The sequence below is a fragment of the Sus scrofa genome, chromosome 16 (assembly GCF_000003025.6).
Source record: "Sus scrofa isolate TJ Tabasco breed Duroc chromosome 16, Sscrofa11.1, whole genome shotgun sequence".
NCBI lineage: Eukaryota > Metazoa > Chordata > Mammalia > Artiodactyla > Suidae > Sus > Sus scrofa.
This window is the reverse complement of record NC_010458.4, coordinates 56,824,232-56,850,850: the sequence shown is the minus strand read 5'-3', so window position 1 is coordinate 56,850,850 and position 26,619 is coordinate 56,824,232. Positions and strand designations below refer to the sequence as shown.

Here is a 26,619-nt window from a genome sequence, read left to right as displayed (position 1 = left end):
ACAGACCCAGGAAAAAAATAAAATTTCAGGAGTTCCCACAGTGGCTCACTGGGTTAAGGATCTGACATTGTCTCTATGAGGATATAGGTTCAATCCCTGGACTCGTTCAGTGGGTTAAGGATCCAGCATTGCCATAAGCTTCCATGTAGGTTGCAGATGTGGCTCGGATCCCATGTTGCTGTGGCTGTGACATAGGCCAACAGAGAGGCTCCAATTTGACCGCTATCCTGTGAACTTCCATCCGTATGTCACAGGTGCAGCTATAAAATAAATGAATAAATGAATAAATAAATATAAAATTGCAATCTGTGTAAAGTCTAAATTCTAGAGACATCATGCTATTTGTGCATGCATTCAAGGAAGGGAGGGTTTACCTCTAGAAAAGGTCAAACACTCTTCCAAGAAGAAGATAATTCATGTCTGTGGGAGGTACTGAACAGAAAATAGATGTTTTCCTAGCAAAAAAAAAAAGGGGGGGATATTTAAAGTGGGAAAGGAAAACTGAATGTGCAAATATCCAAAGATGTGAAAAATTACAGAACATTCAGAATACTCAGCTGTGCAAGAGATACAGGAATGATGGCACTTGTGGTGGGAGATGGGGCTGAAGAAGACAGCAGGCAAATCCTGCAAAGTCTGGCTAAGGAAATTGGCAGTGGGGAGCCAGAGAAAGGTTTACCCAGATGTAAAGCATGATCTGACTTGTGTTTTAGAAATACTGCTCTGAGGACTGGTTAAAAGTGACAGGAGTGGGGCTGGAGGGAGAAGATGTAGACCGTCTCCTTGGTCCAGGCAAGAGTGGCAGGTGCCTAAATTATGATGGAGTGAGATTGTTTCATAGAGAGGATTTAGTAGATTGAGGAATTATGGAGGAGGAGGAAATGGCTGTCATGGAGATTGATGTGTCAAGTAAGACTCCCAGAGTTTTGACTTCTATGAATAGTAAGTGATATAAAGTGACTTTGGGGTGGGAAAGAGAAGTCAGAACATGGGGAGCTCAGTTTTCAATATTTAAGTTTAAGCATTCGTGCATGAGGTCATTGTGTCTAATACCCAAAGGAATGTACAGTACTGGTTTTCTGATGAGAAATCCAAGTACATGTAAAAGAATCACCAGTGTGTACAAGCCACTTAAGCTAGGAACCATGCAGAGAATGCATAGAGAGGCAGCAGAAAAGAAGGAAGCAGACGGAACTCTGAGTGCCACCAACATTTCTGAGACATTTGAAGGAAGAGCCTGCTAAGGGATGGAGAACCAGCAGGCTGAAGGTCTAGAAGACAAGAGCACAGTGTTTCAATGAACCAGAAGCCTTGGGTCATGGTAAAATGAATGCTGAAAAGTGTCCTCTTTGACTTGTCCATTAGTGGAATATTGGTGACTTCAGCAGAGACAGCTCCTGGTGGGCAGAGGTCTCTTCCAGAGGCAAGAGAGGAGATGGGAAAACCCAAGTGTAGTTGACCTTGGAACAATAAGTAGGTAAGGGACGCTAATCCCCACAATTGAAAATAGTTTTATAATTGTCCCTCCAAAGCAGCAGTTCTACATCCTGGATTTCTACCAACCTCAGATCATGTAGTACTATAGAATTTATTGAAAAAAAATCTGTTTGTAAGTGGACCTATGCAGTTCAAACCCATGTTGTTCAAGGGTCATCTGTACAGACAGCAATTCTAGCACAAAGTAGTGATTTGCAGAGAAAGTGCAGGGGTCAAGGAATGGAGTTGGAATGGACAGATGTACATAATTTTAGAGTCTGGTGGAAAGAAGACTCTAAAATGGACTAGCCTGGACCTAGAAATGAGGGGGCAAATTAAAGGGGCATGTTCCTGGATGGCATGTTAACAGTACAGAGGGAAAGCTGCCCTTTACAAGGAGGAGGGGAAGGGCCCACTTCCAGACTCCAAAGGAGCATAGTATGGATGTAGACTTGTTTGAGGGAGAAGCGACATGGAGAACCTTCCAAAACAGCATTATTTTGAATATACATCCTGACTTACTGGCTGTGTGTCTTTGGGCAGGTTGTATCATTTCCCTTTTCTTTAGTTTCCTCATCTATAAAATTGTGACATGAATTATCTGAACCTTCTTGAGTTATGTGGATTAAAGCAGGTGACAGCTCTGCAATTTTCAGTTTTGTACCTGACACACTGGGTGTTCTTGAAAATGGTGGCTGCCATGAAGGACTGACTTAAGAGAATTTAATCCTACATCCTTCCTGATTGGTTTAATTCCGTTCTGCAAGTATTGCTTCTCTCCATGCCCTTCTCTTTCCTTGCACTTGCAGCCTCACCTCAGCACCTTCTGCATCTGATCCTGCAACTGCTCTTTAGAGTTGGGTATCCATTTATTATGAATGGCATCTTGTTCTAGTATATTTAAGTCTGTACATGGTTCAATGAGAATGCACTCTAGTCTATCATTATCAAGCTGTCGCTTTTTTCCCCAATTCATTCAGTCATCTTTGAAGGAATTTCTTCCTCCAATGGAAGGAATTGGAAGTCAGACAGAGGGTATATCAGCAAGGCTAAGACAGACATGCCCATCCCAGGGGAGCAAATAGAATATGGCATCTGGAGACGGAACAGTAGTTCTTTACACAAACACTGAGCTCTGGACATGAGGCGTTCAGTCTGCACTTCCTAAGATTGATGGTTCCTTGGCTCTTCATTTGTGTCTGAAGAGAATTAGTGATGGTGGAGTGGGAGGGGACAGGGAGGGGGGAGTCTCCTCTGACCAGCTTCTCCTCAAGTGATAGATCAGTTGTCTTCAACATGATGCTCAACTGCAGTTCTTAGTCCTGGTCACAAAATTTGTCAAAGTTCCTTAAAGCACACCAATACAGCCACTGACAGTCTTGCTTATGAGTACACAGAGCAATAAGTAACAAATTAAGAACTCACTGGGGGAAAAAAAAAGGAAAAGTGGTCTCCTTCCAAGTCATTCATACTGAGCATAACCATGTGTGAACCCTATCACCTCTCTCTCTGCCCCTTCTCTCTCACACACACTCCAAAAATTATAATGAGGTTTTTTTTTCCCCAAAAAATATTTTGTTTATTTTCATGGTGAAAAAGTAGCTCGTGATTTATTAGTCCATTGAAATCCCATTAAAGATCTACTTGCTTTGATTAAATGGCACTATTTTAAAGGTTAATCAGCATCATTTTTTTATATTTAAAACTTAAAGGTATAGTGCTTCTTTCTTACTGAAAATTGCCACCCAAAATGGAATGAGAACATGCATTGAAATACAGGCTCACTTAAAGTGTGGAATAAATAGTGTGAATCATTTCTTGGTCAGATCCTATGGGTCAGTACACTAACAGTAATATACATTTTTCTCACTTCTAACAACTGTGGGGTCAGGAAGAGTGTCCCTGTTTATAGTTTTCTTTATGTATCTCTATGCTGAGTAGGCTAAAGAATGTCCCCCTCTCTCTTCTTTGATTTCCAATAAACTGTGTCCATAGATCTCTCACCACCAAAGTAGAAAACTGTGCCTGAGACTAATGGATAAATACTGTTTTTCTTTATGTAGCCTGTATTACAATTTGTTTTACTCTCTTATCCATTTTCTTAATATCATATTATATTTAATGTCTGCATATTCTCCTTGTAAGTAGCATCGACTCATCACAGATGAGACCAAAGTCACCTTTGACCTTCATCCCCCATCTAGGTCCTCTGCCAGCTTCTCTGCTCAGCTTGGTACATATGTAATCTTTTTTTTTTTAACATGAAAACATCATCCTATAAGTGTACATCTATGCCTGGCATTTTTCAACCTTTAATGTGTCCTAGAGAGAGCTTATTTTGCTTTTTCAAATTATAATGTGGGATTTACACAAAAATGTTCAAATTAGTTTGGGAACTATTGAAAAGGAGAAACTCTTCACATGCAAATCAATTATGAGTAGGTATTAGAAGGTAAATCCTGGAACTATTTAAGGAAGCTTCTTGGCTTTCTTAGGCAATAAGAGAGAGGCTAGTTTATATTATCCCTTGAGATCTTGACATTCTCCTACGGTGAGATTTGGTCTTGAAGAGGACTCTTCCCTACATCCATCAGTCCATGTATAGTGTGATTTCCTTGCTGATGACTCTTGTCATTCTGTCTTCAGTTGTGAGAACTAATTGTCTGGTGATATTCCTTATGTGATTGCCTGATTTTTTTCTTTTCAGTGGATTACTGCATCAGGGAACAAGCATCCTCTTTTAATATCATGCACACACACTAGTGTTAAATAACTTATCTGTGCCCTTCATCACTGGTGAGAGAAAGAAGAAAGACCCTACAGCAAAATCTTGTATGCAGTTTGCTTTTCTTCTGTGTAAAATATATTGAAGAAGCAATGCGATGTTGATAGTGCTATGCTCAGTGGCTTTGCCACAGATAAAAGAATTCAATAAGAAAATTTTTAAAAATCTAGATGAATTTAATCTGTATTCATGAATAATTATTTGGCTATGATTCCCTTGTTTACCAAGTAATTATAGTTTTAAAATCTGTTTGGGTTAGCATTTAGCATTTCTCCATCCAAGGGAATCATAACATTGATGGAATATCTATCAGCCCATTCTTATGAGCTAAAGTAATTAAAAAAATTCTTTATTATTCTCTGTATGATAGTAACCTATAATAAATTTGGAATGAATTGTTCAAATATTGACTATCAAAGCAGTGTCCTTCTGCTTCTCTGAATAAAGGGAGGGGGAGAATTTGAAGAGTTTTATAAGGCTTTAATAATATTTTTGATTTCATAATCACCCATACATTGGAAAAGAAACAAATACAAGGTTTAGTCACACACCACACACACACACACACACAGAGCCAACCACAAAATTATATGCAATGTGATGCCAGTATTCACCAGACCTACGGAAATGAACTTAGACTCTGACTTCAGAGGAATGAAATGTTAAGGCTATTATAAGTTATAATTTAGTACTATTTTCTTTTGATTGTATTAAATCAGGGAATCTACCCTTTTAAAAACATGCCCCATCTCTTTACACTATATGAATGAGCAGCCATCATAAAATTATTGCTGCTAAACAGAAATGCCTGTTTGTGTTATTTTTTATCTTGAGTTACTATCTGTATAGTATAATGCTGTAAGAAATTAAAAAAAATTCTTTTAACAAAATGAGGGCATTACATCAGAATTTGTCTCAGGTCTGACTGTTACCTTTGTATAATAATTCAAAGATAGCTATTATTCCAATAAAGATTCTTTATTTTCCTTTGAAAATGTTATTTGCATCTATTTAAAATTTCCAAGAGAGGATGGTGGAGCAGAGATAGGGGTTCTCAGCAGGTACTGGGAGAACAGTGTACTTTTTTTTTCTTTTTTTTTTTTTAAAGAACCACAGTGTTGAAACTACGTAATTACATAGTAACTGTTGACCTTGTAATTATACTGTAAGTACCTGTAGTGACAAGATAAATGCATGGTTATTTCAGTCTTTTAAGCTATAGGGCTATCATGCGACCCTAACAATGTAAGCTACATAGTAATTTATTTGTAGAGTAAATAGTGCTTACCCACAAGTAATACCCACACATGTGCAGTGCTTGCTACACAGATCCATAGAAACATGGCAAATCAGTGCCCTCTAGGCACTTTTATTAAAATGACACACAAGCCACATGCATGTGTATCACTTGGCTTACTTAATTTATTTGTGGAACATTTTAAGATCTTCATCATTATCTTTTTTTCTTAAGATTTCCTGGCCTCTACATAAATAGAATGAGCTAACTGACAGTTATTTTTTGTTACAGTAGCATAGAGTCATGTGGTTTGTTAACTGGGAGTCCTCTTCTCTTTACAGGTTTCCTTCACTTAAAGCCTTTAAAAAAAAAAAGACATACATCAAATGATATTTTAACTCGTTTTAAGTGATCATTTTTATATGCATTTGTAGGAGAAATAGTGTTAGTGAAGATTTTCTAAACCATAAAGACTTTTGTGATGTAAGCCGTAATGGTTAGTGCGAACATTTATTGAATGTTTATTAAGCCTTGGGATATCATGATGATGTTGCCATATCTACTCAAGTTCATATTGCAACATACTGAATGCTTCTTGACAACTTGATTTCAACTAAGGTGATAGATGACTTCTTTTACAGTCATTCATTCGTTCAAAATGTTTTTTCAGTCTCTCCCTTGTACCAGATACTGTGCTACGTGGTCTTCAGAGACTGTTTTTAGAATGTGACAGAAAATTGAACCACTTAATTCAATTTATTATATAAAAATGATAGTAAACATAGAATGTTATGGGAATCAAAATTATCCAGCCAGGGTGGCAAAGCATGGCTTGCTTGTGGTGGAGAAGGAGAATGTTCCAGGCTGAGGGGACTGCATGGTACAAATACTCAGGGAAAAAGGAGAAATGACATGGGGAATTTGAAGCTTCCATATCTGGGACTTAGAGTTTGAGAGTCTGAGCTTGTGGAGAAAAGACTCCAAAAGATAGGCTCTGTTGTTTGCACAACGTAATAGTAGGGAGTTGAGATCCTGAGGTCAGCGAAGTTCACAGGACACAAACAGGAGAATGAGAAGTGACACTGTGAACAATGGATGGGAGTCAGGCAATATGGCCACTGGGGAGACTAACAATTGAAGTCATTGCAGGAATCCAGTGGAGAGGTGATGCTGTTCAGAATTCCATACTTAGAGCTCCAGAGTCTCCCCCCACAGTCTGTCTGCACCATTCTTCACCATGCAGTGTTTAGTGTCACTGCCTTTGGTGAATACTATACATCTGTCCAGGTTCACTGTAAACGCAAGGTGGGTAGATTGATGACACTAAAAGAACCAGTCTTCAACTATTAATTGGCCAAGGTTTAGCCAAGATGCTTATAATTGGACCCTGAACTCGATGTATTATACACTAGTGTTTATAAGTTCTGTAAGTGCAAGTTTGTCAGCCTGCAGGTAGTTTCAGCTCATGAGACATACTTCAATCTTCCCTTGTCTAAAACATTGAATCATTCAATAAATAAGCCACTGGCATTTTTCCCCCTGTGGCCTCACTGTTGATCCCTTAACCAAGGCTGAGTTTTCACATGGCATATTTGTTCCTTTTTTGACAAGGGTTTGTGAGTGAACCTCCCTAGGAGAGACTGTATCTGTGAACCACTCCGAAGGGCTTATGGAAAGCTAAATTGGGACTGTTTTTCTTAGCACTTCAGTGTATGATCAGGAAAAAAGGAAAAAAAAATGCAAAAGGCAAACTTTTGTTTGGATTCAAATGTCATCTTTGCCTGTGCCGCATTTATTTTTATTTCCTTTCTGACAAGGAATGTTAACTTTCCAGGAAAACTCAACTTCTCTAAGAGAAGAGCCAACACAAACAATTTTTTTAAGGTGTGATTTTCCTTGAGGCTGTGATTTTATCATTTGGAGCAAATGGTGGATTGGAAAAAAAAAATGCTTGGAATATACATTTCCTTTCCTAGGACATCAGCTTGAATCATGCCTTGGATATTATGGCTAGAGTTTTCCAGTCCTTTGCCTCTTGGGAGAGCCTGAGGTGAAACAAAATGGAAAATTCTATTCACATTCTCTTTGGGTCACATCTCCAGGGGACCTGGGGAAACTGAGAGAAACTTCAGCTCGCTCATGGCATCCTCTAGACGTATGCCATCCCTGGGCATATTTGCACGGTCAGCTTTTTGTAATGCGGCAAGATGGATTTTCTGAAATGAAAGCACCATTTTCCTTTCCTAAAAGGGGACAAAATATCTCTATCTGGGAAGGATGTTCACAAAACAGTTTTTTAAACACAATAATCAAATATACTCTATAAGGAGATGAATTATCTGATTTTTGCCCACATCCCTTCTGTATTTCAGACCTAAGATAATACATATCAATTTTTTTCAATTAATTTAAATCGTAAGTAGACTTTATTCCCTCTATGTGTCAAAGGAGACCCATGTTCTCTTTGCAGCATTTTCTTTGTGTTTTTGAATTTGAATGGATATCTTTTGCTTATATTATTTATGTGTTTGACAATTGGTAGTGGAAACAATTAGCAGGTAAATCCATTTATGTCCTGCATATAGTAGGACAAAAGATAAAGCTCATTTATAGACAGTATTTGCATTTTAACCACACCTTACTATTTTTTAAAATAATCATAAACTGTATTAACGACAGTTATTTAGAAAATAGGTAGAGTAGGATGGGTGGAGAATAGCTCAAGAATATAATTGCACTAATATATGTAATTATGTGACACCTTGAATTCCACCCCAGCTTTACTTATTCCTTGAACTTTTACTATTAATGATATTCAGGCTGGAAAAAAAAAAAGGTTGAAATGCCAACATAATGGAAGACAAATTTACATTTCATTCCCAACACTGTAATTTAATAAAAGTTTTATGGTGTTATGGGTACTTAATTATGCTCGAAACAGAACTGGAATTTAACATTGTTCCACATACAGAGAGGATTTGGTGGTACTTGATTTTAAAAAGTTCCTTTGAAAAAGCATTGCATTATATAATACACCAAATATGCTGCTTTTAAAAGACACTTTTGAAAATAACGAATTACTTAAATTGTATTTCATTTCTGTTACAGATAATAAACTCTTATAATTCACTTAAGGTGATTTAATATGTGGGGTTACTGGATTATCATGCATTGAAATATTCATTCCTCTCAGAATTACAGCTGTGCTGATGTTACTATGATATAGACTGTGCATGCAGCTTTTATGTTGTAAGCCAAGACGTGGGTTTTCTGACATTTTTTTCCCTAAGTAAACATTACTTAATACTCCTGGGCATGCTTGGAGCTAGGTTTTATCACCCCCTTTCCTCTTCTCATATCTAATCAACAGTCCTATGGATTAGATCTTTTTAAAACTCAGTCAGAATCATGTTCTCCTCCTCTGTTTAAATTGTTCAAAACCTTCTTCCCCAGTGTTGACAAAACCTAGTCCAAACTGCCATTTACAGTTCTCCAGTCTGGCTTCTACCTACTTTCATTTGCATCCTCACATCCCAGCCAAACTCCAGTCCTTCCTCAGAACAGGACTCTCTCTGCACTCTCATTGCTTCAGGCTGCTCCCTCTGGTAGAATTCTTCAGCTCCTCCCATTTCCACCTGGTGATTTTTCTTTCATGTTTCCAGACTTGGCCCATATGCTACCTCTTTTTCAGGCAGAAGTCTTTCTCCAGCATTGGCTTCCTTTTCTATATTCTTTATGTCCCTTTATATTTAGACTTACAAAAGAATTTTTCTCTTCTACGTGTGACATCTTCATGTTAACTTCCAAGACCTTTGTCAGAAGACTTTCCATCTTGCTCATCTGCTGAAGGACTTGTAAAATGCCTTCTACAGTTTAGCCACCTAATCATTGTGGAATGAATTGATTTATTTTTAGAGCAGATGTTTGCGTGTGCTAAAAATGAATGCATGTCCATACCTATTTGAATAAATTTTAATATCTCCCTTTAAACTGATGATAATTTCAAAACTACTACTGTAAACTATTACCCTTATCTGTGCATGAACTCTTCCACCTTTAGGAACTTGTAATTGGTGGTTGAAAAGCATCAATTGTTCCATCCATTTTACACTCTGGAGTATTTATCTTTTCTGTTAACCACCTCATTTTGTCTTGTTGCATGACTCACATAGGTATTCCCGGGCATAGCTACATTGAGGATGAGGGATTTTTTTTTTAATTAATAAAGTTAATTTTTAAGAGGAATTTAGGTTCATAACATAATGGAAAGAGTTCTTATAAATCCCCTGTCCTCACCTGCACATAATCCCCTTCAGTATCAATTTACCACACTTGAATGGTGCATTTGTCACAATCCAGGAACCTAAATTGATATTTCATTACCACTCAGACCATAGTTTACAGTAGTGTTCACTCTTATATTAGACATTCTATAGATATAAAAAATATATAATATGTACCCATAACTCCGGTACCATACAGAGTATTTCACTGCCTTAAAAATCCACTCTGCCTGTTCATCTTTCTCCCCCAACTAATCACTGGCAACCACTAATCTTTTTTATTGTCTCCATAGTTTTGCCTTTTCCAGAATGCCATATAGTTGGAATCGTACAATGTGAAGCTTTTTGAGAATGGCTTCTTTCACTTAGCCATATGCATTTAAGAATCCTCCATTTCTTTTCATGGGTTGATAGCTCATTTTTTTTTAGTGCTAAGTAAAGTTTCATCCTTAGAATGCACCACAGTTTATCCACTCCCCTGCTGAAGGACATCTTGTTTGCTTCCAACTTTGGGTAATTATAAGTAAAGCTAATTTAAACATTCATGTGCAGGTTTTTGTGTGGACATAACTTTTCAGTTCTTTGGGGTAGATACCAGAGAATGGATGTCAGATCTTATAGTGAGTATATACTTCGTTTTGTAAGAAACTGATAAGGTGTCTTCCAAAGTGGCTGTATCATTTTGCCTTCACACCAGCAAATTAATTACATTTCCTGTTGCTCCATTGCCTCACCAGCATTTGATATTGTCAGTGTTTTGGATCATGGCCATTCTAATAGGTATGTAGTGGTATTTTTGTTTTCATTTGCAATATCTTAACAATACATGATGTCGAATATCTTTTCATATGCTTACTTGCTCTCTCTATATATTCTTTTTTTTTTTTTTTTTTTGTCTTTCTTTTTTTGCTATTTCTTTGAGGCCACTCCCACGGCATATGGAGGTTCCCAGGCCAGGGGTCTAATCGGAGTTGTAGCCACTAGCCTACACCAGAGCCACAGCAACGCGGGATCTGAGCCACGTCTGCAACCTACACCACAGCTCACAGCAACGCCGGATCGTTAACCCACTGAGCAAGGGCAGGGACCAAACCCGCAACCTCATGGTTCCTAGTCGGATTCGTTAACCACTGCGCCACGGCGGGAACTCCTCTATATATTCTTTAGTGAGGTATCCGTTCAGGCCTTTTGCCTATTTTTAAAAAGGTTTGTTAATTTTGTTATTGTTTTAAGAGATTTTTTGGTACATTTTGAATAATAGCCGTTTATCAGATATGTCTCTTGCAAATACTTTCTCTTGGTCTGTCACTTATTCTCTTGACATTTCTTTCATAGAATTTTTTAATTTTAGTGAAGTCCGACTTATAAATTATTTCTTTTATGCATCATGCATTTAGTTTTGTATCTAAAAATTCACACCCACCTAAGTTGACTTTATGTTACCTTCTAGGTTTTTTATAGTTTTATATTTTACCTTTAGGTCTATGATCATTTTGAGTTATGTTTTTTAAGATATCAGATCTGTGTCTAGATGTGTTTTTGTATTCACGTCCAATTCTTCTAGCGCCAGTTGATAAAGCACTTATCTTTGTTCCATTGTGTTCCCTTTTCTCCTTTATTAAAGATTAATTGGCTGTATTTATGAATTTATTTCTGAGCTTTCTATCCTCCATTATGTATGCTCCATTGATATATTTGTCTCTTCTTTCACCAATACCACATTTCTTGATTCCTATAACTTAATAAGATTTTGAAAGTGATTACTTTACTCCATAGATAAAGTTGGGAAGAGATGACTTCTTGACGATATTGTCTTCCTATTCATGTATATGGACTGTCTCTCTATTCATGCAGTTCTTCTTTGGTATCTTTTATAAAGCTTTGTATTTTTCATAATCTAGCTCTTGTATAACCCTAAGTATTACACTTATTAATGTAAATGACATTGTATTTTCTTTTTTTTTTTTTTTTTTTTTTGGTCTTTTTGTCTTTGTTGTTGTTGTTGCTATTTCTTGGGCCGCTCCCGTGGCATATGGAGGTTCCCAGGCTAGGGGTCGAATCTGAGCTGCAGCCGCCAGCCTACACCAGAGCCACGGCAACGCAGGATCCGAGCCGCGTCTGCAACCTACACCACAGCTCACGGCAACGCCGGATCGTTAACCCACTGAGCAAGGGCAGGGACCGAACCCGCAACCTCATGGTTCCTAGTCGGATTCGTTAACCACTGCGCCACTACAGGAACTCCGACATTGTATTTTCAATTTCACTTTTTAATTGATGGTGTATAGTAAATGATTAACTTCCGTGTATTAATCTGTATCCTGCAAATTTTCTCTTATTTCTTACTAATTCCAGATTTTTTGTTGTTTTTTGTTTTTTTTTTTTAATATAGACAATCATGCAATCTCCAAACACTGTTTTATTTCCTCCTTTCCAATCTGTATAACTTTCATTTCCTTTTCTTTTGCATTATCTAAGACTTCTAGTATGGTGTTAAAAAGCAATGGTGAGAAGTGAAATTTTTACTCTTTTCCTAATCTTAAAGGTAATGCTTCAAGTTTTTCACCATTAAGATGGATGTTAGTTGTAGGGTTTTAAAAAATATATTCTCTATTAAGTTGCAGAAATTCTCCCCTTTAGTTAGTTGGGAATTTTATTATGAATGGGTATGGAATTTTGACAAATAGTTTTTTCTGCACTTATTGATGTGACTGCAATTTTTCTTCTTTAACCTATTGATGTGATGAATTACATTTATTGATTTTTACATATTGAACCAGCCTTGCCTATCTGAGATGACTTGTATTTTAACATGGTATATAATTCTTTTATACATTGTGTATTCAGTTGGCCAATATTTTTGGACGTGTTTGCATCTATGTTCGTGGGTGGTATTGGTCTGCAGTTTTCTTATGTCTTTTTCTGAGTTTGGCTTTAGGTAGTGTTGGCCTCACAGAATAAGTTAGGAAGTATTTATTCTGTGTTAGGTTTATACAAGAGCTATCTCTGGAAGAGATTGTAGAGAATTACTGTAATTTATTCCATAAATGTTTAGTATAATTCACTAGCAAATCTATCAGGGCCTTGAGCTTTCTCTTTTGGAAGGTTATTAATTACAAACTATTTCTTTAATGACATAAACATATCCAGATTGTCTGTTTTTCTTATATGAGTTCTGACAGATTGTGTCTTTGAAGGGATTGGTGCATATCATGTATGTTATCAAGTTTGGGTGCATATATTGTTCATAATATTTCTTTATTGTTGTCCCTTTAATCCCTATGAGATTTATAAGATGTCCCCATTTTCATTTCCAATATTAGTATAGTAATTTGTATCTTCTTTTTCTTAGTTAGCCTGTCTATAGGCTCATTTAGGTTATTGGTCTTGTCAAGTAACAAGTTTTTGGTTTAGTTGATTTTCTCTATTGATTTCCTCTTTTCAATATCATTGATTTCTGCTATTATTTTTATTATCTACTTTTGTCTGTTTATAAGTTTATTTTCTCTTCTTTTTTATATTTTTCTAAGGGAGAAACTTAGATTATTAATTTTAGATCTTTCTTCTTTCCTACTATATACATTCAGTGCTCTAAATTGTATTCTAAACATTGCCTTTGCTGCATGCCATGAATTTTGCTAAGTTGTGCTTTTATTTGCATTTAATTCAAAATATTTTAAAATTTCTCTTGAGATTTCTTCTTTAATCATGTGTTATTTAAAAGTGCTCTGTGGCTCAGTGGTAATGACCCTGACTAGTATCCATGAGGACACATGTTAGATCCCTGGCTATGCTCAGTGGGTTAAGCATCCAGTGTTGCTGTGGCTGTGGTGTAGGCCAGCAGCTGAGCTTCAACTTGACCCCTAGCCTGGGAATTTCCATATACCACAGGTGTAGCCCTAAAAGAGACCAAAAAATATAAAATAAAATAAAAAGAAGGGTATTGTTTAATCTCCGTGTTTTGGGGGATTTCCCAAAACTATCTGTTACTGATTTCAAGTTTAATTCCATTGTGTGACAGAAGACGTTGTATGATTTTTATTTTTTAAATTTGTTAAGATGTGACCCGGAATGAGTCTGTCTTGGTGAAAATTCCATGAGAGCTTGAGAATAGGTGTAATCTGCTGTTGTTGGAGGAAGGAAGTAGTTTATAGATGTTGATTATATCCAGTTGATTGACAGTGCTGTTGAGTTTTACTTTATCCTTTCTGATTTCCTGCCTGCTGGATTTGATCTGTCCATGTCTCACAGAAGAGTGTTAATGCCTCTAACTATAATGTAGGTAAATCTATTTCTCCTTTCAGCTCTAACCAGTTTTGCTATCACATATTCTGATGCTCTGTTGTTTTACTTTACATCTGTAGTGTTGTTATGTATTCTTGAAGTATTGATCCTTTTATTATGTAATGCCCCTTGTTATCCTTGATAACTTCCTTGCTCTGAAGTTTCCTCTCTTTCTCTGTCTGAAATTAATATAGCTGCTTCTGCTTTGTTCTGATTAACAAGTTAACATTGTATATCTTTCCATATCTTTACTTTTATTGTATATGTTATAAAGACCTTATAGTTGGGTCTTGTCTTTGGATTTACTCTCATCATTTCTGTTTTTTAATTTATATATTTAGACCATTGACTTTTAAAGTAATCATTAATAGGATCATATTAATATCCACCATTTTTACTGTTCTCTGTTGCTTTTTATTTTTTTTTACTTTTTGTTTATTTTTTGTGGGTTTAACTGAGAATTTACACAATATTATTTTCTATCCTTTGTTAGTGTATTAATTGCACATTTTTTGGTGGTTGCCCTAGAGTTTGCAAGTTTGCAATATACATTTAGAATATCCAAATTCGCTTTCATATAACACTATATCCCTCATATATAGTGTGAGTAACTTAAAATATGCCTAATTCCTGTCTTTAATTTCTGGTATCATTGTTATTCATTTCACTTGTACATAAATGTACAAAATTGAATACACTCTTGCTATTATTTTGAACAAACTATTGTTAGATCAATTAATAAAAAATAAAATTTTAATTTTAATTTATTTATTATTCTTTTTTTAATGTAGATCTAAGTTTCTAACCCATATCATTTTACTTCTCTGAAAAACTTCTTTTTTAACATTCTTTCAAGGCAGGTATTCTGGCAGCAAATTCTATGCATTTTACTTGTCTGATAAATTATTTCTCCTTCACTTTTGAAGGACAATTTTGCAGGGTGTAGAATTCTAGAATTTTTTTTTTCTTCTCAAAACACTGAGCAATCCATTCTCTTCAGGCTTGTGTGATTTCTGCAGAGAAGTTGGATGTAATTCTTACCTAGCTCTTCTATAGATAAAATGTTTTTTCCTCTTGCTTCTTTTAAGATTTTTTTCTTTATCTTTGATTTTCTGAAGTTTGAACATTATATTGTTACTGGTGGAAGAGCGGATCCTCTGTTCTTATCCTCCTAAAGGAATGAATTCTGTCAAGAGACATGGAACAGTTTCAAGTAGCAGAGGTTTTATTAAGCAAAGTGACAATACGATCCCAAAGGGAAGAGAGAGGGCTGTCTGGAAACCAGAAGCAGCCCTGCAATGAGGGTAGAGGTTGTTTTTTCAGAGTAATGGAAAGTCCTTTCCTGTGTCCTGGGTCATTGTATTGATAAGCACCCAAGTAAAGTTGGGGTGGGGGCTGTAACTACAATGATAATTTATTGTAAATATGACATAATGAATCCTGACTTACTCTCTGTCACCTCCTAGGTTTTAGTGCACTTACGTCAACCAGTGCTGGTGGTTTGGAAAGCCCAGTGGATTTTTTGACCTTTTCCTTGGCCCTAATAAGGCTGGGAAGTTTGCTACCCTTAACCACAAAAGGGAGGATTTCTGGACATGTTTTGGTCAGTGTCAAGGTTAGGGAGGGAAAGATGACTCTGTCCAGGATGGGGGAGGACCGGCTCATGTCTGCCAAACTACTTAGCACTATGTCTAAGTGTAGATTATTGGGTATTTATTCTGCTAGGTGTTCTCTGATTTTACTGGATCTTTGGTTTGATACCAACATTAATTTGGGAGAAATCCTCACTTGTTCCTTAAGTATTGCTTTTGTTCATTTCTCAGTTCTTTTTCTGTTACTCCCATTACGTATTATATTACACCTTTTGTAGTTATCCTACAGTTCTTGGACATTTTGTTCTTTAATTTTTTTTCCCCCAGTCCTTTTTCTCTTCATTTTTAGTTTGGCAGTTTCTATTGGCATATCCTCAAATTAAGAGATTCTTTCCTTGATCTTATCCAGTCTACTAATGAGGCTATCAAAGGCATTCTTCATTTATGTAGTGATTTTGATTTAGCATTTCTTTTTGACTCTGTCTTAGAATTTCTGTCTCTCTTCTTACATTATCCATCTTTTCTTACATCTATCTGCATTTTCCATTAGAGCCCTCAGCCTATCAATCATAATTTTAAAAAGTATAGTCCAATAATTCTAATTGTCCTGCTATTTCTGACTCTGGTTGAGATGCTTGTCCAGTCCTTTCGAACTATGCTTCTTGCCTTTTTGTATGCTTTACAGTTTTGCTGTTGTTGTTACTGAAAGGCAGACATGTGATACTGGAGGGAAGGAAGAAGGAATTGTGGTAAATACCTTGTGGTAAATAAAATTGTGTACTAGTAAAGTCTGTGGGGCATGTTCTATAGTCCTATGATTAGGTCTCACTAAACTTGGATTGTGAATTTTACCAGTGCTTCTCAGTTCTTCCCCACTTAGGTGAGACAGATGGCTGGAGGGGACTGAAGTTGTGTATTTTCCTTCCCTGATATGAAAGCCTGAGAGGGTTGGATTTGGATATTTCTAGTCCCCAAAATGGAAAGCTATAGGGAAGAGGAAAAGGGCATTTCTCTTCTCACAATTGGGTTAGTCTCTTATGAATCCCTGCCCTTTTAAGCTCTGGTAATATACTTTCTTCTAAGGCCAGGCCTTGTTCAGAAGTATAGAATGCTCTGGCATGTTTCAAAATGGTTTCTTTTCCTTTCCCTTGCCAGAGCACAAGGGAATTTTTCTCTTATATTCACTATGAGAACTTGATAGAGCTTCTGGAGATAAAATTCAAAAAAGTTTGGAGACTTACTGTCACTGGTGGCCTCTGGGGCTTTTAACTCTCAGCCTTGCCCAAATTGAGCCTCCAGTAATTTGTTAATTATAGTTCAGGTTTTCTTACCCTGGCACAGGTTTCTGTGGAGGTTTCTGATGGTGGGTTTCTGCTCTGATAAGTTGTGCTTCTCTGTATCTGCCTGTCTGTCTCCCTAGTTTTTGAGGGCAGTGGTTTGCCTTTGACCTCACTTCTGTGTCATATCAAACAATAGTTGTGATTTTTCAGTATGTTCAGCTTTTTACTTGTTAGAACAGAATGGTGACTTCTAAGCCACTTACACAGGAACTGGAAATTGAGAGTCAGTTTTTGATTTTTGCTGAATCTTTCACTGTTTGAGTCCCTACCTCTGTCTTTATTCTTAAAATGATGGGAACATTGTGGTTAAAATATTTTATCCTCAGAATTTCACAAGACTTTACAGTCATCAGAAGAATTTTTAATCATAGATGCATAAAAACAACACAATAAATGGATAAGAAATAGATGAATTTAGATTACAATAATCATTTGAGCTCCTGATTTGAGTCATGTAATAGTTTCCTTTAGAAAAATAGGGGGATTCTTGACATTGAGATATATCTATAGATAAATTATAGAGTATTGGCTATTTGAGAGTAGAGACTTGGATATATAGCAGGCATTCTATAAATACTTTTTGACTCACCATGATTGACTGACATAATCTATACTAAATGTCAATCTGAGATGGTTGACCAGCAGTGTAATACATAATGACTTTTACAAATTTTAATAATTAAAATGTGTCTAAAATAACATGGCTCTAAATAGCTATTGTTATTAAGTGTTTTTTCTCCCCTTAATAAGTACTGAATTTTGCCTTTTATTTTTTAAAACATTTAAAACTATATGGTCCTACAGTTCTCAAACCGGACTGAGGCAACTCTGTGAACCTTAGCAAACTAACTTGGGACTGATAATATATTTTAAATATTTAAAGCAAAGATAGCATGTCAGTCTAAACTACTATTATTATGTTTTGGCCTGATTACTTAATAACTGGAACTTTTAAGTAATTCTTTTGCCCTAGGGACATGATGAATATATTATGAGACAGTAAGGGTACCATGAATTGAGAAAATTTGGGGACCTTTGATATAACCCATCATCAAAATATGAATATATGGTATATGTCAGGAATGCTAAGGCTGAAATTCACTCATCATTAAAGCAGAAAAAATGATATGAAAAAAATGTATGAACCTCACTTTGGTAGAGTGATAACGGGTAATTGAGTATAAGTAGTGATTCTTAATACGTTGGTTTCAGAAGGTCCAGTTTATGTCAGCTCTTTAGAATTCACAGTACAGTTGACCTTTGAACACTGAGGGGATTAGGGGCATCAACCCTCTATATAGTAGAAAATGTGTGTAACTTTTAGTTGGCATGCCTGCTCTGTGGTTGCATATCTGCTGATTCAACCAACTGAAAATTTGTTTAGCATTGTGGTATGTATTTACTGGAAAAATTTGCATGTAAGTGGAGCCACACAGTTCAAACCCATGTTGTTCAAGTGTCAACTGTACATTGGCTAATAGAATATTATTACAAGAGTGACTATGTTCCCATATACCTGTGTAAATGTTTATCTCATTACATAGCTAATACCAATTATAACAATATTGGATTATATTTACCAATTTTCTTGCTAAATTTTTCTGCTGCTCTGTGACAAGACACTGAAAGATCCTGCTTTGTGGTAGATTTTCTAAACACCATACATACATATATATATGCATAAATGCATTCATATATCATGCCCCAAGGGAATTCATAATTGAAGGCAAACTCCAGGCATGCATGGGAATTGATAATCATTGAATGGTAGTTAAAGATAGTCAATGCTTCACTTTTTTTTAATGCAAGATATTTTGGTATATCTTTGTCTAATCTTCAAAAGTATTCAAAAATATTTCACTTGCTAAAATTTTTATTATACACACTTTGGTCCTGATTTTAATTTAGAAACCTTTTACGACATTTGCCTTGGAATGAGAGTGTCACCCAATGTTGTCCACACTCACCCCCACCTAAAAATAAGTTCACATAGAAATATAATGTCCAACTGATATATCAATATGAACTACATAAATAATTTAAAAATTTACAGTAACCACATTAAAAATAAGTAAAAATAAAATTAATTTTAGTAATGTATTTTATTAAACATATCTAAAATATTATCAACATGTAACAAATTAAAATGATTCATATTTTATACATTTGTATTCTTATTGTCCTTGAAATCTAGTGTGCATTTTTTTTTATATTCAGTACACCTCATTTTGGACTAGCCACCTTTTTTATTTTATTTTACTTTACTTTATTTTATTTTATTTATTTTATTTTTTTGTCTTTTTGCCTTTTCTTGAGCTACTCCCGTGGCATATGGAGGTTCCCAGGCTGGGGGTCTAATCAGAGCTCTAGCCACTGGCCTACACCACAGCCACAGCAAACAGGATCCGAGCCACGTCCGCAACCCACACCACAGCTCACGTCAACGCCGATCCTTAACCCAATGAGCAAGTCCAGGGAACGAACCCACAACCTCATGGTTCCTAGTCGGATTCGTTAACCACTCCTCCAAGACGGGAACTCCTAGCCACCCTTTAAAATGCTTAATGGTTGCTTTATTGAACAGCATAAGTGCAGACTGTCTATAGAAGAATCCCCAAGTGTTACTTATCAAAAAAACTCAGATTCCTGAATCTTACCCAACACTTTTTAATTGGATTTCTGAAGGACAGTCTAGTGAACTGAAATTTAGAGAATTTTTCAGCTGATTCTTCTGCATGTTAATAGTTAAGAGCCATTTACTTTCAAGGATGGTGAATGAATAATCCTCCTACTTCTCCCCTCCCCCGTCTCTCTCTCACACACACACACACATACACACACACATTGTTAATCTTTACTAATTACTCTCTTCCTAGAAGAGGGAATACTCTTTCTTCCACCTCTCCTTTTCCAAATATATAGTGTTAAAAGCAATTTGTGTTTTCCACGATAAGAAAAGACAACAAGCAATGTGATATTTTATGAATGAAAGGAGTGCCAACAGACCTTAATATCTTAGGTCAGTCTGGATTTTTTAATAATTTGTGAGTCTCTTTTCTATTTTCAAAGTATAAATCCATATCATTTTTTATATAAGGATATGTGACCATCATGAGATAACTTCATTAGACTGCTTTTATATTTTAATTCTAAAGAATTCAATTTTGAGGGAATAAGCATCATAACACAGTGCTGGCTAAGAACCTGGGGCTTTGGATCAGGTAGTTCAAGGTTTGGCTCTGTGGTTTGTCTTTGGACAGTATGGTTAATATTTCTATCCCTAGGTTCTTCTTTGTAAAATGGAAGTGATGAGTGTATCCAATATTATAGGTGTATTTTTAACAGCTGAATGGGATACAAGGAAGAAACACTCAGTATCTTATATGGTATGCTTCTTGTATGGTTAGTATACCATTCTTTTTGCTAGTCAATGGAAAATAAACCCTAATGCTTCTTGTGCATGTGTTTATTTTTTGAAGTATATTTGCTGGCAGAAATAATTCATTTGTTTATTTTTCATTTGTTTGTTTGCTTTTTGGAGTGGTGCCCGAAGTATATGGAAGTTCTCAGGTTAGAGGTTGAATTGGAGCTGCAGCTTCAGGTGCCAGCCTACTCAACAGGCACAGCAACACCCGATCCGAGCCTTGTCTGTGACCTATACCACAGCTCACAGCAATGCCAGGATCCTTAACTCACTGAGCAGGGCCAGGAATTGAACCCACATCTTCATGGATACTAGTCGGATTCATGTCCACTGAACCATGATGAGAACTCCTTCATTTGTTTTTCTTGAAAGAGTTCAAATGCTGGAGAAGTCTGCTAGGCAAGAGCAACTTTGGCCATGCTCAGCTGCCACAGGCCCTGAAGTTGGGCAATTCTTTTCTTGTCGCTTGGTGGCTACTCAGGGGCATTTGCAATGGACACAGGTAATTTAACAGGAACAATTTACTTGACTGCCCCCCGCCTTTTTTTTTTTTTTTTTTTTTTTTTTAGAATTTAAGCATTTTCAGATAAATTTAATGCTTCGGGGTTAATAAAACATTACTCAGTACTCCTTGAATTTGGCATACTCAGGGAATTGGTAAGGATGGCCACAACATTTCCCCCCCAGAGATAGCTGATTAACACATCCCTGGAAGTGACAGATTGTAATGAAAGTGAAAGTAATGGGTAAAAATATTAATGTCTCAAAAGGATCATTCAATCCTTTTTCTAGAAGCAGGTGACTTTTTACACATTTCTTATTGGTGAAGCAAGTACAAACTGAATTCTTGTGTTAAATGTGTTTACTTTTGCACCAAAACCAGTAATACAGACAGTGTGTTTCAATTAAAAGGAACCCTGGAGCAAAAATGTGTTACAGTCAGGGGTAGAAGCAGAGTGTATCATTATCTCATAGGTACAGCAGTCAAGATAATGAACAACTAAGAAGACTGGACAATGGTAGGTGAAGGATGGCTTGTCATGGAACTGTCAATAGCATCTGAGCTCCCTTTCCATTAGAAGGTGCCATCCAATTGCACGGATTTGCCGAGCAGCTGGGAGGAAATAACTAAAATAAAAGGGGCCTGGTAGCACTTAGTAATTTTAAGCCTGAATTAATTGTTTTCCATATTATCCGAAGGCTTACATCAATGATTTCGTTGTTTAATCCCTCTTATTTTGTGAGTCGGTGGTCTGGGTTTATCCTCTGTTGCCTTAACCTTGAAACAGAAATTCCTCAAGGATTTTTCCTTTGAAGGTTTGTTGTTGTTGTTGTTGCTATTATTCTTTAGTTTGGAGTGTACTATTCGAATAAGGTCCAGAATTCTGTCCCATTAGGGCACTTTTTATAAGTTATAATGAGAGATGGGTTGAAGATGTGTTGGGTTTACATCAACAGGGTTTGCTACTGAACTGAGTCCAAGAGTAAGCATCCCCCGTAGAGAAAAGCTAAATAACAGGCCAGAAGGATTGTGAATAAAGAATAAGGTTGGATTTCAAATGAAAAATTCACTTAATGGTATAAATCCAAGAAGCACTGAAAAAAAAATCTTTGTCGGGTGATGGAAGGGATGAAGGAATAGTAAGTATAACTCCTCTGGGTTCATTTATTCATCCATTCAGCATGTATTGGATATCCACTTCATTCCAGGTGGTGTTCTAGGTCCAGGGGACAGGGGGATAACAGGCAAGTCCTCTGCTCTCATGTAGGAAGGCAGATAAGAGGCGGATAAATAAATGAATGCAATGATTTCACATTGCAGTAAATGAAGTGAGGAAAATAGAACAGACGATTGTGAGAGAGTGACTAGGGGGTCCAGGGAAGCTGCTCAGTAACAACCTCTTTGAAGAGAAAGCATTTTCAATCCAGAGGGAGAAGAAGCTAGAAGATGGAGATCTAAGTGGATTCGAGTATAAATAGAAGGATACAGGAAGAAGCTACAATCTTCCAAGCTTCCTCTTTAGTGCTTAAATGCAACCTTTTCCCCCTAAACACTCAGAGTCCCTCCCAGGTATAGATGTCAAAATCTTTTTAGTAAGTCTAGTGGTTTCTTCCTTCCTAAATTTTCTAGAAATGTTCAAATTTGTAGACATACTATAGATTGCTGTAAAGTAGCTCAGGAATTTTTAATCATTTTAGTTCTCGTATAAGAATCTCTGCTCTCAAAACATTAGGCAGTCTTATGTCTGTTCCTGGAGCCACCATTGTTCATCCAGAGATAAAACCTTGGGTCTTATAGATTCTGTGTATACCATGCATGCTCAGTGCCAGGCACAGAGTAGATATCCTATGCATGTTTTCTGTGTAAAAGAGGTAATGGGAAAGAAAATATCAAAGGTCAAGCTTTTAAGTCATGTTCTCATGAATAGTCCCTAGTATACTTCCAGGAGTTGACAAGCTTAAGGTCTGGGATAGATTTCAAAAGAGCAAGGTGATTTCAGAATTCCCGTCATGGTTCAGCTGAAACGAATCTGACTAGCATCCATGAGGATGTATGTTTGATCCCTGGCCTTGCTCAATGTATTAAAGATCTGGTGTTACCCTGAGCTGTGGTGTAGGTCACAGACCACTCGGATATGGTGTTGCCATGGCTGTGGTGTAGGCCAGCAGCTATGGCTCTGATCCGACCCCTAGCCTGGGAACCTTCGTATGCTGTGGGTGCGGCCCTTAAAAAATACCAAAAAAAAAAAAAAGACTAGGGAATTTAAAAATTCTTAGGTCTCATTGTTAGACACCCTCTTTCAGTGCATCTGGAGTGATAACCTGTGCGTCTGATTTTTTTTTTTTAAAAAAAAACCCTACAGTTGAGTCTTATCCGTAAGCAGTTTTGGACTTAGGAAGGGAGGCAGGGAAGAAACTCAGGTGGATACTTTCCAAGGCTTCCTTGTTTTTTTGCTGTTTTTACTAATTTATACTTTTAGTAAGTTGTGTGTTGAATTAGCACCAAAAATCAAGATTATTTAAGAGTATAGCAGATCAAGTAAAGGTAATTTTTTTTTGTTTAAACTCAAAATTCAGAAGCCAGATGGGGCAAGATACAGGTCTTTTCTTTTGAAATATGTCCGCAATCGGCCAGTCTCTACCAGCTCCCAAGCCTACCAGGAAATCGGTTCTCTTAATAGCCAGAAAGTTATACAAATTGAAACATATTTAATCGTGTCTTTATTCACATATTGAAAGCTTGGAGTAGTTAGGATTTTAGAGTTCAACTTTTTCCCCCTATTAAGTGCCAGCCGGGCGAGTTGCATTAATGACTGTGGTTATGTTTGAATGTAAATGGGGGACATCTGGCGATATCAGGAGATCAAACGTTGGGAGTCGGCATGATGACTCTCATCTGTTGTCACCCAGCAGGTGTAATGGATGGCAGGCATGTGGGCTCTTTGCCCAAGTTAATGTACAGACCTAACATATCGAGGGGAGAAGTTTCCTTTGTAATTTTAAAGCATCACAGCGCAAGATAAGTGTATGGGAAGGGTGGGGGAGGGACAGGTGGGGCGGGTACTCTGCACCGCACCTATTTCTTTAGTAAAATTGCTGCTTTCTAGCTTATAGGCATTTCCCTTGTCCCGTTTCAACAAACTTCCATGGCCCAATTTGTTATTCAAAAATTTATGGAAAATGTATGTTAAAGTGAAAAGGGTACACTGTGCAGAAAAGGGAAGCAGCTTGTAAGCATATCATTATGTGTGAGCCATGGGGCCTGCAGATGGCACTTCTACTCAGAAACGAGAGCGGTGCCAAGAGCTAAACTCTAAATACATTTAAATCACATATCTTTACTTAAAAATGGAGTATTTGGGAAGGAAAAGCAGATGATATTTAAGTACACAAGTGGTATTCTTTTGTTCCTCATATAATAGAGCCCTTTACAAAAGTCCTCGCCTTCTAAGTGTGTAGTAAGCCTTTGATTCCTCAAATTCCCCAGCGGATTTAGTGGCAGTGCACGGCTCAGTTCTTAATAGGATTAACCATTGAGGTAGTACCTTGCAAGGAGAACAACTCTTCAAGTCTCCTTACAGTTACTGAAAATTAAAGGATTTGTTTTGATTACTGTGTTCAATGCTAACAGCAAACCTTTGTTTTGCGCATTAGAAATAGTAACAAAAAAATTATCATGACATACGGGCTTCTTATTTTAATTGAAAATAAATTTAGTTTGTCAACGGTGCCAATCTTTAATTAATTAGGGGGAGGGTAGCGAAAGAGATGAAGGCATTTGTTTGCTACTTAATGTAATGATTTTCAGGCAATATATATATTTTTAATACAGTAATCATTCTGGTTTCTTTCTTAAGGTGTGGTTGTATTTACTCTTCTCAGAGAATTTATATTTTAAAGGGCACGGTTCATGTTGGTGAAATGAATGCAGTAAATAACCAATTCATTTTTGTTTCTTCTGGCAGAGCAGCGTTATTTTCCACTAGCACCTTATACAGAGAGTACTTTAGCCCTGAAATTAATTGTGATTTGGTATCCTTAATTTTTATTGATGCCACTAGATCTGACAGCACTGTGACTAAGATAGGCATTATTAAAAATTTAGAACATAATATTTTATTTTCAATTCCTAACAGCTTCATCTGTTTAGTGATTGCACTTTTAGAAAATCCAAAATATAATTATATCTATATGACATTTGGAATATGGGATTTTTAATTTTCAAAATATTGCAAACACATGTTATTGCCACATTTCTCTACCTCCTTTTCCCTCTTTTATTCTGAAATACTGAACCTAGAGTAAATCTCTTCTAGTTCTAAAGGCCTGTCATGAATTGATATGTATGTGTATGTGAGATAGAAAATATAGGGTGTGTGTTTGTGTGTACCCATGTGTGAGTAGTATGTCTGACAGGGAGAAATATGAATTTTTAAAAATATAATTTCATTATTTTCAGCCAACTGTAGGTAAAACATAGTGATGGCTGATAAAGTGTTGATAAATAGAGGTCCACTGGCAGTTATTCTTAATGCAAAGACATTAATTAATTATGATTTTTAGTAAACTGATTATCTCAAACTGAGTACTAATGAAGCAAATTTAAAGGTCCTTCAAAAGTTTTGGGTCACAGACTGGCTAACTGTATCAATTCTGTTGACTTTGTGTGAAAAAATTTCCTACTCTCTCTGTACTGTGAAAAATTATCATGGCCCCGTCCTGGTCAGTGTTCATGTATTTGAAAACCAAATTCCTTATAAACCAAATGCCTTAAGCTTTGTTCTTTGGTTTCTTTTGTGATTTTATAGCATTTGGTGGCATGCAGTGATGATTTGTATTCTGTGATTATTCTGTATTCCAGGTCAAGCTCTCACCAAGGATGAATGTGTTTTTATTTTTTTTCATGGTGAATCAAGATAGCATTTATTTATTTCACTTTTAAAGTTATATAGAAATATAGATGATTTACAATATTGCGATAATTTCTGCTATACAACAAAGTGATTCCGTTTTACATATATACACATACATTCTTTTTCAGACAGATTATTTTCCCACGTAGATCATTACAGAATATTGGGTAGAGTTCCTTGTGAAATAGATACACACACACACACACATACATACATACATACATACACATACATACGCATCAGGTCCCCATTGGCAAGGTATTCAATATACCTCAGTGTGTATATGCCAAGCCCAGAGTCCCAGTTCATCCCTCTACCACCGCTTATCTTCTTTGGTAATCATAAGTTTGTTTTCAAAGTCTGTGAGTCTTTTTCTATTCTGCAAGTTAATTCATTTGTGTCTTTTTTTTTATATGCCACATATAAGGGATATCATATGATGTTTGTCTTTCACTAATTTCACTTAGCAGGATAATTTCTAAGTCCATCCATGCTGGTACAAATGGCATGATTTCATTCTTTTTTATGGCTGAGTAATGTTCCATTCTGTATGTGTACCACACTTCTTTATCCATTCTTCTGTTGATGGACATTTAGGTTGCTTCAGTTTTAGGGGGTTGGATCATTTCCTAACTCTTTCACTTGTTCACTTGAATAACCCTGCTGGGGTGATGAGAATGCAGTGCTGCAAGTGAACAGGAAAAAAGTTCAGCTATCTCCATAGCAGGGAATTCACAGGTAACACTTTGAAGGTGTTGTAGGAGATAATTGAGGGGATCAGATT

General features: G+C 36.5%; 1 protein-coding gene across 1 annotated transcript in view; it reads left to right on the top strand.

The window, feature by feature from the left end:
• Positions 1 to 26,619, top strand: part of TENM2 (teneurin transmembrane protein 2) — a 3,459,878-nt gene that overhangs the window by 2,233,300 nt on the left and 1,199,959 nt on the right.